Source organism: Octopus sinensis, linkage group LG4 (assembly GCF_006345805.1).
Source record: "Octopus sinensis linkage group LG4, ASM634580v1, whole genome shotgun sequence".
Taxonomy (NCBI): Eukaryota; Metazoa; Mollusca; class Cephalopoda; order Octopoda; family Octopodidae; genus Octopus; species Octopus sinensis.
This window is the reverse complement of record NC_043000.1, coordinates 128,735,787-128,753,286: the sequence shown is the minus strand read 5'-3', so window position 1 is coordinate 128,753,286 and position 17,500 is coordinate 128,735,787. Positions and strand designations below refer to the sequence as shown.

Below are 17,500 nucleotides of genomic sequence, written 5' to 3'. Positions count from 1 at the left end.
CGGGACGCATCCTTTCCACAAGAAGCGAAAGAGAATGCGTTAGATAAATAGATAGATAGATAGATAGATAGATAGATAGATAGATAGATAGATAGATAGATAGATAGATAGATAGATAGATAGACAGAGAGACATACATACAGACAGACAGACAGATAGATAGGTAGATAGATAGATAGATAGATAGATAGATAGATAGATAGATAGATAGATAGATAGATAGATAGATAGATAGATAGATAGATAGATAGATAGATCGGTGTGGGTGGGAAACGTTGTCTTCATTGACTTCAAACACTTGCGGTCGCTCAGAGCAGACTCCGACCCATCTCTCCCTCAAATCGAGTGTCAACTGCCGATGTAACCGCTTTGCACACGCTATCCGATGCACAAAGTCTTCCACTAACTTCTCTAATACGTTCCACTTGTACAGCAAGCTCACGGATTGTATGTAACTCGCCCTATACACAAATATGATTGATAAAAACAACGTAAGCAACTGTTTTGTATATTTTTGTAAAATTTACCATTAAAAAACTGTTTTAAAGTTTACAAAAGGTGTGAATATACAAAATCATTGTGTAGGTTATTTCTATTAAACATACGGTAACCTCGGTCAATAATGTTACATGTTGCCTCATTTGTTTGCAAGTAGGTAACCCTCTGTTTTAAATTTTTTCGGGTTCATTAAAAAGACTCCGCCAGTTACGACGACGAGGGTCCCAGCTGATACGATCAGCGGAACAGCTTGCTCGTGAAATTAACGTGCAAATGGCTGAGCATTCCACAGGCACGTGTACCCTTAACGTAGTTCTCGGAGATAATCAGCGTGACACAGAGAGTGACAAGGCTGACCCTTTGAAATACAAGTACAACTCATTTTTGCCAGCTGAGTGGACTGGAGCAACGTGAAATAAAGTGTCTTGCTCAAGGACACAACGCGTTGCCGGGAATCGAACTCACAACCTTACGATCATGAGCCGAATGCCCTAACCACTAAGCCACGCGCCCTCACTTCGGGTTCATAAGATTATGCTCAAGGTAGCTTCGTCATTCATACGTGCCATCCTTGCTACATTCACCCATCTTTTTTTGAAACATTCGTTAAACAAAACGTGCCTCTCTACTCTCACTTTCCTTATAGAGCAGCAAGCTGGCAGAATAGTTAGAACATCAGAAGAAACGCGTTGCAGCATTTCTTTGGGCTCTTTTACGTTCCGAGTTCAGATACTGTCGAGGTCAACTTTAATCCTTTCTCAGTCATAAAATAAAATACCACTCAAGTCCTGAGATCAGCTATATCGGTTAACCGCTCCACCCTTAAAAACTGCTGGCCTTGTGCCTGAATTAAAAAAAAAACGTATGTAATCATATTTGTGTATGACAAAATTATGAATAACAAGTTTTTCAAGATATTCACGCATTAATACAGATTTCGTAAAGACTTAAATTACAAAACGAAGTGTCTAACATTTCTATAATGTTTCTACAAACACGAAACAACACTAAAAATTCGCAGCATATCCAGGCGTATTCCTTAACACATATTGTTTCAAAACCACTGGAAAGACTTTCACACGCAAGACTAAGTAAATAGATAGACAGACAGATAAAAAGAAAAGCCTGGTGTTCAGTAAAATCAAATCGTTGACAATCACTTTTCTTTTGTCTGTTTTAATAGTAGTTTTTTACTGGCTGAATGAAAAAGTATTGAATGCACTTCGGGTACAACTGAGTTATTGAGGTGTTACTTGATTTGGATGTCACAGCCAACTACGAATGTCATGGACTACAATACCGTATTATTTACGAGTAAAAAAATAAGTAAACATAAGACAAAGAACATATATAGTCATATACGGAACATATATAATCACATACTCACACACACTAGTTGCACATGAGTGAAAAAGCTAGGGTGTGGTCTGTTTGTAAATCGAAACTTTTTTTTTTTTCGCCCATTATAAATCGATTTGAAATTATAAACCGATTTCCTGCTATCCAAGCATTGCTGTTTTTAGTTCACACATTCGCTGACACGCCCATCTTCATATGGCTTCGACAAATATCTATAGAAATCTACATTAATTTATCCACTACCGCCATTCATTCCCCACCCTCATACTCGACACACGAAACAACAAATACAAACTAACATGTACATTTGAATGTGTGCATGTACGGTTGAAAATATGTACTCATGCGTTGGCTCATTAGTTTGTTAGCCCATGCGGTAAAGGCCATGCTGAAGCACCGTCTACTGTATTATTATCATTACTATAATTTTTTGTTATTATAATTTATTATTATCACAATTTCACTTATGATTAAAAAGTAGGCATTTTACTGCCTAGAGTCCTTTGTTAATAACAACAAAGTTAAAGTTACGTAATCAACTTAGAAAATTCTACCGATTACTTTATTACAAGATGCAAGTTATGAATCTGTGAATCAGCCTCTGTTTGCGCGTGCGGTTGTGTGCGTGTGTGTGCGCGTGCGTGTGTGTGCATGCGCACGTGTAACTATTAGTATATGTGTTGTGTGTATATGTTGAATGTATGTCTGTCTCCCTTTATATCAGGAATTTTAGTTCACCGCATTAACCCAAATATACATTCCAGTGCGTCACTTATTCTATTGACCTCTTTCTATCGAAGGGCTAGTTTGCAGTTTTCTCCATTAAGTGACAGTTTACTAATACACGCATACATACATATGTATGTATATCAAATATATATATATATATATATATATATATATATATATATATATATATTATATATATATATATATATATATATATATAATATATATATATATATATATATACATATTACATAGATATATCTATTAAATAGATATAAATATATATTAAATAGATATGCATATGTCAACACTGACCACTCTGCTTCAGGTAGCGGTCACTACATGGGAAGAGATCAACAGCTTTATAGAATTAAAATAATGTAATCCGTCAGAATAAACTAAGTTCAGTAGAAAAGTTAAAGTTTGACTGGACAGGCCCCATGCGAAATAGCAGACAATATTTTTTTATCGATTTATTTTCCAACAAACACAAGAAATGTGTCCATCCACAACATTAATGTTTTGCCAAACGAATTCCTGATCTATTATAAACTCTGTGTCCAATTTCTAACAAAATAACCTCTTGGATTATACAAAAATAGGCTGAATCTCTTCCAAAAAGTCAGTTGAGTCAAGGTTTTAATTTGTCTCAGATCGTCATTGACATCGGTGGGGTTTCGCATGGAAGATACAAAGATTGCCTACAATTGACAAGAGCGTTTTTCCAATCATAGTCTGGAAAGAGTGTGTGATTGCACGTACTACAAGAAAGATAATTGTTCCCCCTATCCAACAGGTTCACTCGACCGAACCTGGCAATGTATGTTAATCCATCTGATCATTCGATTGAATAACTCCACACCGAGGGAGAAGAAATATCTTTCGATTTGGCCTAACCAAATGCATCAAAGTAAAATCGGAATAGAATGTGGAATTGCTTTTCTGTGGAACTGTATGTGGAACTGTATGCATCCAAACCATAAGTCTCAAACTAGTTTTGTCCAATGTTCGATTTCCGTTGTTATTTGAAATAAAACAAAGAAGGAATAAGTTTGGGCAAAAAAAAAGTTAAAAGAAAAAAGAAATTGTAAATATTTGTTAAAAACACAAAATAAGGGGTTTCTGATTTCTGTTTTAGACGCATGGCCAGCAATTTTAAGAAGAGGGAGTAATCTGACATCATAGCCCCCACCCCACCCTCACCGTAATATCTAATTAGTTGACTAACACTTTACTTTATCGACCCCGTTGTAAACACGAAATAATAAATGAAAACATGACTCTAAAATCCTACGATCTTATTGAACATCTGATCTGTAGTGTGTTGGCAATTGAAAGAAGATTTTAATGTGGCGAGCTGGCAGAATCGTTAGCACGCTGGCAGAATCATTAGTGGCATTTCGTCCGTCTAAACGTTCTGAGATCAAATTCCGCCTTTCGTCTTTTTTTTTGGGGGGGGGGGGTAAACAAAATAAGAACCAGTTGAAGACTGGGGGCAAGGTAATCGACTTATCCCTTCCCCCGAAATTGCTAGCATTGTGCCAGAATTTGAAATCAGTTTATAACAGATCTTTAAGGCCAAGCTGAGTTCAGCAACTTTTAATAGCGAAGATCTTTTTTTACGTATATTCCAGAAGAATGGTTGAAATTAGAGCTCGCATTTTTTGTGAAGCTTGCAGACACAAAGAATTACAAGATTAAGAAATACAAGATAACTATGCCAGAAGCACTGATTCTTTTTTTTTTCTTTGTTCTTAATGAGTAAAGTAAATACTATTTTTGTTTTATCTAAATACAAAAAATAATTTGCTTTCAACAAAGATGAACATTTATGAAAATATATCAACAATTTTGCAAATTTCTTTATGGAAAAAATATAACGTGTGTATACTTCAAATACCTTAGATAAGTTTTGGCTGATAGCAGACCAGGCCATGATTAACTTAATAGTTTATACATACGCATACATACATAAATACACACACACACACACACACACACACACACACACACACACACACACACACACACACACACACACACACTCACACACACACACACACTCACACACACACACACACATCTCTATGTGTTGTTTGCATACATGTGCACGCGGCTCTATGCATGTAAATGTTTGTTTCAAAGAATACTTGAAAGTATATCAACAAATATAAATTTGAGCAGGTCATATTCTCACAGAGCGTATGTTAAAATAGGAAGAGCTGTAAATTGCTGTCTGGTTTATAAGAAATAGGAACAATATTCATATTATCCATACTTGCATGCATGCATGCATGCATACATACATACACACACACATACATACATACATACATACATACATACATACATACATACATACATACATACATACATACACACACACATACATATATACATGCATACATACATACATACATACATACATACATACATACATACATAATACATACATACATACATACATACATACATACATACATACATACATACATACATACATACATACAAGAAATATTATTGTCAAATAAGTTCATTTACACATGCAACTCACATTTGCACATTCTTACGAACCTTAAATATAGATTCTACAAACCACATATGCAACCACCAAATATCATTTTGATAAGCCACATGTACAAACAAATAAATATGAATTGCAAAATCCACTTGTATAAGAGTCAAATACTATTTCCACAGGCTACATGTACGAGACACTAATATAACTTACAGAAACTACGTGCACAAGTCACAAAATATAATCTTCCTAAGCCACAAATTTAACTTCCACAATCCAAAACTTAAATATAATTTCCACATTCCATATTTAACACCCACAATTTTCCTGTGCATTTTTCAAATTTAACTTCCATATTCTCTTTATACAAACCTCGAGTATAACTCCTCAGTTTCCATGTACAGGCCACATAAAACTGCTACAAACTACATGTATAAGTCCCAGTTATAACTTCCAAAACCACATATACAAACCTCAAATATAAATTCCATAGATTACATATACGAATCCCAAGCATAACTCCGCAAACCAAATACATATATCTCAAATATAACCTGCACAGTTCACATGTAGGTATGGGTCCAGGCAAAGCTAGCAATAGACCAAAACCAGATGTGAATGAGTTCAAGTGAGAAATGTAAGTCCAATGCAAAATACTCATCAAATATTTTAATAATAGTTTTTTAAGTACATTTATATTTGGGTTACAGGTATATATGTGTGCATCTAGTGTATATGTATACGCTTATAAGAAAGAGGACAGAATAAAATATTTATTGTAAACAGTGGTAATTCTTTACCTAAGGATCTCTCCTTTACCTCAAAGCTGCAAGGAAAGGCTCCCCCAAAATCACAGGCCCTTGCTAAACAACAACAACAGCAGCAACAATGACAGCCAATCGCTACTGTAGCTCTACAGTAAATCGCTACAGTAACTTAGTAAGAAAACGCAGGTCTTACTAAACTTGGCGGTAACCCCCTTAGCGGATCTCTGCCGCTCGACGTTGCGAATGTGGTTGTTCAATCAACTGAATAACCTGCTGCCCCCTCAATTAATATGTAAGTGGCTGAGCATTCCTCAAACACGTATACAATAAACATGCCTTTCGGTTAAAATCAGCATTACGCGATGTGTGACAAGGCTGTACTTTATTTAATCATGGGTGCAATCCATCCGACGGATTTCTATACAGTGTCTTGTCTACCCAATTTCACTCACAAAGTACAACTCGACCCAGTACAATAAAAAATGACATTTGCCCAATATGCCAAGCAATGGGATCGAACCCGGTACTTCGTTGTTGCGAAGTGAACTTCGTAACCGTTCGGCAGTTGTGCGCCTATATGAGTATCTATTCTCACACTAACACAAACAATTGTCCTGTTTGTAATTACTTTTAATTACTCAGCTCTGAACACAACTAAAATCTATGTCCTGTTAATTCAGTTAAACTTCCTAGCTCCTTTTCTCATACCTCACGAATTGTATTACACCCTGTTCATTTAATATAAAAACCAAACCCGCTGGTAGTGCATTTACATTCATTAAACAATCTAACTCATTGAACATGCGCAGTTTTGACTACGTAAAACTCACGCAATCCATCTCACATCTCCCACATCCTTTCTTTACTTCCCTCACATTTCTCTCACTCCTTTCTATTCTTTCTTACGTTCTCTCTCTCCTCTCTTTCTCTCTCTCTCTCTTTCTCTTTCTCTCTCTCTCTCACACACACACATACACACACACACACACATACGAGATAGCCAGTTTAATTGCAGTGTAATTAGTCTGAAAACACTAGTAATTAGTATTCGTCGAAAGGCAAAAAGTAAAAAACAAAAACTAAGAAAAGGAAAACACATGACAACCACATACCGACCAATCGCCATTTTTTTCTCTGCCACTCTGTTATTCAGACACCACCAACCTACTCTTTCAAATAAGCAGACTGGTGCTAGTGTTGCTGTTTAACCCTCGGTCGACCATAATCGAGTAATCCCATAGTCAATAACATTTTGTCCATGACCAGCCCGTCATTTTTATGGTAGTTCTTGGACTATGTAATGTAATGTGTGCTTTCCCTAGTCAAGATTATAGAACTCGATTTGAAGGAGATGTATTCGGCTGTTATTTATAGCAAATTGAGCAACCCTGCAAGACCAATTCTACTGACATTCTCTGAAGATAATGTTAGTGCTACGCCATAATTTAACTGACGAAGATGAATATCTAATGATAGCAGGTAACATACCACATTAGTAAGACAATGTCTCCTACATAATCTATCAATATTAAAAATGTCTAATCAATTAAGGATTTTTCTTCTCTCTAAAATTCTTCTAAGATCAGGTGACTACAAGCTAGATTATACTTGGCTGAGAAGACATGCTAAGACCGAAATTTGACTCCAGAGTAGTAACTGAATATTTTTTTTAAAATCTAATTCCCCATTACATGTCTCCCTTTAATTTTCTAACAAAGTTACATTTGGGAGTTTCCGAGTTCTCTCCCCTTGCCCTCTTGACAAGAATTATCATTAACGCTAATGATATTGTGCCTCATGACCGGTTTCATTTCAACTCTTTAATTCTTTTTTATTAGGCGTAGGAGTGGCTGTGTGGTAAGTAGATGGAAACTGAAAGAAGCCCGTCGTATATATTTATATATATATATATGTGTGCGTGTATATAACTTTGTGTGTCTGTGTTTGTCCCCCCCCTCCAACCGATGCTGGTGTGTTTACGACCCAGTAAATTAGCGGTTCGGCAAAAGTGACCGATAGAATAAGTCCTAGAGTCGATTTGCTCGACTAAAAGGCGGTTCTCCAGCATGGCCACAGTCAAATGACTGAAACAAGTAAAAGGATAAAAGAGAAAAAGAGTAACTACATTCAATGTATTAGTGTTCACATGTGTAAGCATGTATGTTTGTACACGTATGTATGTATGTATGTATGTGTATATATATATATATATATATATTATATATATATATATAATATATATATATATATATATATATATATATATAATATTCATACGAGAGCGATGAGATTGTTCAAGTTAGACCGCCTTTATGCGGAGATCTGCTTATTGAGAGCTGCCCTGAGACTAAACAACAACAAAAATCAAATAATTCTTCCATCATACTCTACGGTTTTAAAAAATGGGAAGACAAGTTGCGTAACATCGTCCAAAACTAAATCGGTATGAAGCAAAGAAGAAAAACGAGTTGCCACGGCTGGAACGCCCTTTATCATAAATCTATTCGATCAAAGTTGACATATGGGCTGGACTACAAGAACAGCATCATCACTATCAACAACAACACCAAGGGGCTTTTGTGTGGTTATTCGATCTGGTAGAAATAACTACTAGATCTTCCTCAAATGACACCTGGCAACTTCAGAAAGGTACATTAGATAGTCCCACAAAGCCCGAAATTTGACGGGAGGGGGCCAGTCGATTAGATCAATTCCAGTACGCAACTGGTACTTAATTTATCGATCCCGAAAGGATGAAAGGTAAAGTCGACCCCGGCAGAATTTGAACTCAGAACGTAGCAGCGGGGAAATACTGCTAAGCATTTCGCCCGGTGTGCTAACGATTCTTTTCTACTATAGGCACAAGGCCTGAAATTTTGAGGGAGGGGGCCAGTCGATTAGATCAACCCCAGTACGCAACTGGTACTTAATTTATCGACCCCGAAAAGATGAAAGGCAAAGTTGACTTCGGCGGAATTTGAACTCAGAACGTAGCGGCATCAGAAATACCGCTAAGCTCGCCGCCTTGGTACATCAGATAATGTAATTTGTGATACGTTGTGTCTGGAAAATAAAAGTTAATTGATCCCGACTGGAACTTTTCTGTCCCAGGTTTAATCAACCACATATGTTGAACTGATTGATCTATTCTGCTGCTTCTCAGCACAACCACCCCACCACAAACACACACACACACACATACTCTCTCTCTCTCTCTCTCTCTCTCTCTCTCTCTTTCTCTCTCTCTCTTTCTCTCTCTCTCTAACCCCCCACTCTTTCTTTCTCTCTATTTGCTTCGACACCGTTGTGATAAAAGACAAAGTCAGACCTGGCGGTATTTGAACTGGGAACGGGTAATGGCGAAAGTAAATACTACGAGGTAACACACACCCTTATGAAAATAAATTAATGCAAAGTATTTATTTAACTTTCATTAAAGCTAACTCTATCCACCAAGTAATTTGATATGGAAACAAACTTATTGCCCACATCTTTGTTGCGCTGTATATCCTTGGTAAAGAGGCTCTTAAACGCACACACTCACACACACACACACACACACACACACACACACACACACACACACACACACACACACACGCACACACGCACGCACACATGATGGCGTGCGTGGCGTGTGTGTGTGTAGGTGTGTGGATTAGTTAGAGGAGAAAGCATAACTTTTATGTCCTTTGTCAGGGTCCTCGGGACAATTACTCCCTACCAACATCTATTTAATGTTAAAGATTTATGTTCTTAAATATGTTTATTTTTCACGCCTACAATATCGTGTATCTACTTAGTAACTCTTGAAGGTGTGTGGTGTAGTGGTTTGTTTGGGTGTTTGGGTCACGATCATGTTTCGCAGGTTCGATTCTCGAACTGTGTGGTGCGTTGTATCCTTCGGTAGGGTCAGCTTTTCACCTTGCTTCATTCCACGCAATTGAAAATGATTACCAGTGAAAGCTACAGCTACTGCTGTTGCTGCTAATGTTAACGATGCAATGAAATGGTGTCCAATCCAGAACCAGAATGAGCTTCAATCTGTTGGGCCCGGGACAAACTTTAATTTTAAATAAAATTAGCGAATTTCTCACCCACTACTTCACTACAAGTACACTGAAGTCAATGTTTCAATGGGAATATTTAAGACTGCCGTATACCTGGTGTTATCTTCCCTTCTTGCTGAAACAAAATATTTTAGCCCTTGACGTGACCGTTGTGTTTTCGTCAACGCATAATTATTCTCATTTATATTTTCAATGCTCCATATATAATATGTACTAACTTAGCTATTACTTTTCAAGCAGCTGGTGTTCCTCGGTGGTTAATCGCAATGATTTATTTATTTATTTTTCGAAAATACTGAACAGGAAACCGAGTTATAAAACAACTGTGAAACGGGATGTGCTCCTACATGCTACCAAAAGGCTCAGGAGACGTCTTCTTAGGGGGAGCCTAAAAAGATCAAGATTGAAAAGAAATAAAATGGGTTAAAGGACAAGGAGAAAAGCATAAGCGTTAATAGTTTACAGGTTTCTTTAAACTCAGTTAAATAGGATGTGGAGTTGATGTATTTGTGACGGATGTTTGCAAAGTTAGGGTACAATTGACACGGATATAAATGTTGTCTCTCTCTCTCGCATACACAACCATTTTCTCTAACGCTGTCTACCTCTGTGACTCTCACATTCCCCCACCCTCTTGTCTCTCTCTCTCCCTCTCCCTCCCCCTCTCTCTCTCCCTCTCCCTCCCCTCTCTCTCTCTCTCTCTCTCTCTGCTTATCTATGTATTTATCTAACTCTCCTCCTCTTCCTTCTTCCAGATATATTTCAGAGCAAAGCTGTCTAGTATTGAATTAACAAATTAACCTGAATATTTCAAGTCATAAACAAACAAAACTTTATATAGATGTGTGAGTGGATGTGTACGCGTATACACACACACACGCACACTCACACACATGAGTGCGTCTGTGTATACATACATACATACATACATACATACATACATACATACATACATACATACATACATACGTACACATGTGTGGAGGCGCAAAGGCCCAGAGGTTAGGGCAGCGGAATCACGGTCCTAGGATCGCAGTTTCGATTCCCAGACTGGGCGTTGTGAGTGTTTATTGAGTGAAAACACCTAAAGCTCCATGAGACTCCGGCAGGGGGTGGTGGCGAACCCTGTTGTACCCTTTCACCACAACTTTTTTTCACTGTCTCTGTTGTACCTGTATTTCAAAGGGCCAGCCTTGGATCTTTTCATTTGTGAAGCCAGTTTTTTCAAATTTTTCCTACTGAACCAAACAATTTGAAACTTCGTATACTGGTAGAATGTGTCAAAAGTAAACTTAATTGTAAACCAGAATGAAAACGGAATTGTAACTTCTAAGTTTAACATTGTTTAATAATTAGAATTTTAACCAATGGTATTCCGTCTTTCGGCTTCATATTATTTACTCTGTCTCGACCACCAATTTGGTGACGTAGTAAACATATGGTATGTAAACAAATGTAAACAAAACAATAACGATGAAATTTTTTACTCGGTGTATGTGTATATGTATGAATGTATGTATGTATGAATGTATGTATGTATGTGTGTATGTATCTATGTATGTAGTGTGTGTGTGTGTATGTGTGTGTATGTATGTGTGTGTGTGTATGTATCTATGTATGTATGTGTGTGTATGTATGTGTGTGTGTGTGTGTGTGTATCTATGTGTGTGTGTGTGTGTGTCACACATGTATGTATGGCCGATTCAGTGTTTAGTTTTTTCGAGTGAATACTCGGTGTATGTGTATCTGTATGTATGTGTGTGTATGTGTATGTATCTATATATGTTAGCCTCAAATGTGCACAGTTGCCTACGTCACAAAACTGCTTTCTACGTCACACTAACAGAATGCAGTAACGTATTAAATATGAAAACAAGCAATCTCATTGGTTAAAATTCGCAGTTTTAATCTACGATTAAAGTCATAAAATAGATTTTTCTCAAATAAACTAGTTCCAACCTGTGTCTTGTTTTGAAACACTGTACCAGCATACGAAGTTTCAAATTATTTAGTTAAGTAGAAAGATCTGGGCTCCTGGCCACACAATTGAAAAGATCCCCAGCCTTGTCACACTGAATCTCCCCGAGAGCTACGTTAAGGGTACATGTCTCTGTGGAGTTCTCAGCCACTCGCACGTTAATTTCACGAGCAGGCTGTTCTGTTGATCAGATCAGCTGGAACCCTCGTCATCGTAACCGACAGAGTGCCACGTATATATATAGTAAATTACATATATATATATTTGTGTGTATATATATATATATATATATATATATATATATATATTTATATACACTTTAATTCAAATATATATTCTTTTACTTTTTTCAGTCATTTGACTACGGCCATTTAAAGGATTTGGGGATCTTTTCCTTTTGATGGACGGAATTTTCTAGTTAACTAAAAAATTTGAAACTTCGTATGCTGGTAGAATGTGTCAAAAGAAAACATTATTGTAAACAAAATTGAAAACAAAATTGTGATTTGTAAGTTTAACGTAGTTTAATTCTTGGAATTTTAACCAATAAAATCCCAGCATCTTCGAATTTTAACCAATGAAATCCGAGCATTTGAGCTTAAATCATTTGCTGCGTTATCGATATTGATAAAGAAACATAGCAGACGCATGCCGCATACAAACACACACATATATTCAGATACATACACACGTACACTTGCACACACACACATATTCAGATACATACACACGTACACTTGCACACACACACGCACTCTCTGTCACTCTCTCTCTCTCTCTCTCTCTCAAACACATGCATATACATTTGCACAAGCACATAGTAATTAATATATAAACGTACACACACATACAAATGGACATATACATACATACACATACGCACACAAGCATACATACACGTTCGTAAGTTGCCCCTTGCCGCAACAAATTTACACAAAAGGTAAATAAACCAGAAGGGGGGGGGTCAATGTTTCATCGTTTCGGGGTCGATAAATTAAGTACCAATTACGCACTGGTGTCGAGGATTTTTTCCCCAATTTATATCACAACTTCCGACAAGCTGGGGCATCCTTTTCTGAAAAAATATTTCGCAAATTTTTACAATACAACTCACACTCCACGCGCAAACTCTAGACCGCTTTAGGCATATTATTGTTTTCTTTTTGTTGTTTCTGGCCCTTCAAAACCATGGGAGAAGCCTTTTCGGTAAAAAAAAATAAAGAAAATATTCAAAAAATATCGTTAATATTTTTAATGGGCGGCGAAATTCATCGATTTAAGAGATATAGCTGTTATTTCTAGCACATGCAGAAGACAGAAGACAGAAGAGAGAAAGGATGAATAAGACGTGTGTGTGTGAGTTTTTAGACGCAGCAAATGATTTGAGCTCAAATGCTGCGATTTCATTGGTTAAAATTCGTAGAATTAAACTACGTTAAACTTACAAATTACAATTTTGTTTTCAATTTTGCTTACAATAATGTTTTCTTTTGACACATTCTACAAGTATACGAAGTTTCAAATTGTTTAGTTAACCAGAAAATTCCGTCCATCAAAAGGAAAAGATCCGGATTTTTAGTCGAAGAAATCGGTCCCAGGATTAACTCTTTGTAAGCCTAGTACTTATTCTAGCGATCTCTTTGCCGAACCGCTAAGTTACGGGGATGTAAACATATCAATATTGGCTGTCAAGCGATGGTGGAGGGACAAACACAGACGCAAAGACATAAATATACGACGGGCTTCTTTCAGTTTCCGTCTAACAAATCCACTCCCAAGGCGTGTCTTTGGGAAGCAAGCTTCTAACCACAGTGCCACGCCTGCGCCTATATATATTAAACTAAACTTTCAAACTCATACACAAATTCAAACACATTCATAAATTTAGGGTTTTAGGGTTAGGGTTAGGGTTTTAGAGTTAGGGTTAGTGTTTAGGGTTAGGGTTAGGGTTAAGGTTTTAGGGTTAGAATTAGGGTTAGGGTTGGGGTTTTAGGGTTAGAGTTATGGAAAAAAGGAAAAAGCTGAAGTTGTGTATGGCAGGTTTGGTAGCCTTCAAGTAACACTATCTCCTCCGAGACCCTGCGGTGCAAGTTGACCAAAATTGAGAGTATGATAGAAGAAGGCTTGCCCTTCCTTCCGTAGAAGAAAAAATTCAAATCTGACCATGTTAACACTAAAAATTATTTACACCAAAAAGGTGCTTTTTTCTATGGAAATACCTATTTTTTACGATTTTTTGACTGCTGCGTCGCCATTTTTCGGTGTATTTCAACCAGAAAAATGTTCACTTAAAGAGAATAACAAGCTACATAATCCGAAATTTTTACTTTTCAAAAATTCCAATTTAAAGGGTCGAAACAACCCAAACAACGCCGGGCGATACTGCTAATATTATATATATATATATATATATATATATATATATATATATATATATATATATATATAATATTTATATATATATATATATATATATATATATATATAATCAGGTTGGGCGGTGCAAACAGGAAAAATAGAAACGAAAAACATACCCTTTTATTAATACTGATTCATGGCGGGTTGGGGCTCTCTGTAATTGTAACGCGTGCTGAGAAAGGTTAGGCTATTATGCTAATCCAGAAACCGGTCCACGTGAGTCCAAATACTTGAATGTATGCTGAAAGATTGTCTTAGCCCGTTTGCCTTTCGACGGTTAATTTCTGTAGTTATCATCAGTGTATTTTGGCGATTTAAATAAGAGTTTTGACTGTTATTTCCAGCAGGTAGACATACTTAGTATGCCCTTTAATTAATTTTAACTCTTTTATTAATATTTATCAGAAGCAATAGTAAGGCAACATCCGAAAGTTTCGTGTGTTAACACTTATCAAATTATATATATATATAGTTTGGTAAGAGCCATGTATATATACACACACATGTAAACAATGAGCGCACGTGTGTTTGTGTGTGTGTGTGTGTTGTGTGTGCGTGTATGTGTACGCGTGCGCGCGCCTGTTTGCATATATTTATTTATTAAAGTGACAAAATTGTCGTTACTGATGGAATGCTTTTTGAGAATCGGATCGAATTCACACCACTACACAGTTCCCTCTCCCCTGAGGACCAGATGTCATGTGCGTCTTCTAATCGGTCACAATCGAGAACCCAGTGAACTTCCTGTATCTTGCAAGACATCTCTTTGAACTTTGCCAAAATTCCACCTCTTAATCACCATCAAGTTTTCTGGGTATTTCTTTTTCTTTTTTTTTTTAATCTTTTTCATATATTTTTTGCTAATTTTTAGCCGGAAATTGTCAATGAGTATTTTAGAATACTCTTTGATTTCGCACTAGAATGACAGACTTCCGTCCGGTGTAGAACGACCCGACATCAATCTGAAGAATTCGAAAGTGGAATTTGGAAATAGAGGCTAAATGCTTTATTCGAGAGAAGCCTAGTTAAAAAAAGAAAGTAATCTTGCACAATATTCTTCCTTTCGGTATTTTATTATAATGTGGCCATATTTTAGTGATGGACTGGCAAGATCGTTAGTGTGTTGGAGAAAGTGCCTTGGGTGTTTCGTTAGTTTTTAAGTTCTGTGTTCACATCTAGCCCAGATCATCTTTGTCTTTCATCCTTTTGAAGTTGATAAAATAAAGTATCAGTTAAACACATAAAGCAATTTAATCGGTTCATCCTTTCCTACAAACTAGCTTTGCATCTATGTTAGAAGTGTTTATATCATGGCCCTATTGAAAACATTTTATAAGCATGTGTACATGAGAAATTTATGAGCACATATTACGAGAAATATATGTTCACACATTAACACGATTACCCCTCCCTAAATAAATATACATATACACATAAATATACATACACACATGCATCGAAGAACTCAGACACATAAGCACATTCTCACACACGTGCGTGCATGTGTATGTGCATTGGCTATGTCAATGCATAGATTAGCACATCATCGCGACTAGATTCATATCTGAGAAATAAATCTGATATGGTTAAAAGATTCTTCGAAGAGAATCTGGACGTATATAACTTACTGGACATTATATACGTCTATATTCTCTTTATTGAAACTTTTGGTTGTATATCTCCTAGAGAATGTCTTAGTAGTAACTTAGATGTGCGACTAATAGTAGCGATGTGTTAATCTATACATTGATTATATTGATATATTTAGAGCTGTATTGAATACGCCTTTTTTATTCATTCAGGTAAAACCCCTGTACGTTACAATACAATATTCCCATCCTACATCGTGCAGCAACATATGGGATTGTCATATCAGATTTTATATCATATGATTGATGGCATGTCACAGTATAGTAGTTATAACTATGGATCTGTACGATTTAACACACTCCACAGCTAGTTAATAAGAAAATTAACCAAAATTACAAAAACTATAGCATAAATACTAACAATGTTATAAACGTAGAGATCAAAAAGATAGGTGATAAAATGAAATTAGATAACAGGTTATAATGTCTAACTAAAAGCGAAACCAATGTTATAATGAAAGTCAACATAAAGAATATTGCCTTTAATCCTAAATATAGAATAATTATTATTGATAAATAGAGATAGAATTAATTAGCAAGAATATATTCAGTAATATAACTAATAATATTAGGAAGACAACCAGATGGTGATTGGAAATCCTGTATAAGTGGAATAATGATCGTGCAAACAAACTCGATTCTAAGTCCATTCAATTTAGTATTAAAGGATTTCATCCTTCTAATTTTCAATCCCTACTCATTTATCCCTTAGACTTCGTAAAAGTAAATAACGAGAAATAATATTAGATATATTATTATGAATAGTAGAAAGAATTTGCTCTACAGCGGAACAGAAAAATCAAGAGCTATATGTTCTTTCTCTTCCAGTATGAGATTGTTCTATAGTTCAGAGATATGCGATCTTGTTTGCCGATAGTAGGCACGCTAAGTAATACACATAACACATCAGATATTCGATTATATAGAAATGCTGAGCTGCACTAAATATCATTAGGTAAGATCTTATTTACACGTTTAAAAATTTCAGCCTATTAAAAACCAGTTGTGGAGCGTGATTATAAATTTCTTCTTAAAATTTAATCACAAATATATACAAATCTAACATACCTTAATAGAGACTCATGTCACCTACCCCAAATCTTAAAAACTTGTAGGAAGATAATAACTACAAAATATATGAAAGCGAAATTTCTGGTCAGAAACAGTCACATAAATAGTTTAGTGAAATTGAAGGAAGACGTTGAAACTTCCCCTCTACGAGTAAATTTTTTTTCAACAGCAAAGGGAGCTATTTTTTCAGAGAGATAAACTAACAAAAGCCCCTTTATTATGTCTTCCCACATAGGCTGTGCATAAATTAACAGCAAATACTGCATAAAGTTAAATTGATATGGAGCTTTCTGAAAGACACATATAGCTTTCGCTAGTGGAAGGTTGATTCTTTGAGACGAATCATGTGTGAGTGTTTAAAAAAGGCTAGAATGACAATGCTACAACGTATTTGAAACAATGGACAACAGTTGAAATATCATAATGGATGGGTAAATAAGCGT

General features: G+C 36.1%; 2 long non-coding RNA genes across 6 annotated transcripts in view; one reads left to right on the top strand and one right to left on the bottom strand.

Moving 5' to 3' along the window:
* The window catches only part of LOC118763121, a 242,022-nt gene that overhangs the window by 57,838 nt on the left and 166,684 nt on the right, over positions 1-17,500 (bottom strand). The window lies entirely within an intron of this gene.
* Positions 16,015-17,500, top strand: part of LOC118763125 — a 2,120-nt gene continuing 634 nt past the window's right edge. Inside the window, exon 1 of the long non-coding RNA XR_004998882.1 lies at positions 16,015-16,028. This is a non-coding gene — a long non-coding RNA (uncharacterized LOC118763125). The remainder of the gene's footprint in view (positions 16,029-17,500) is intronic.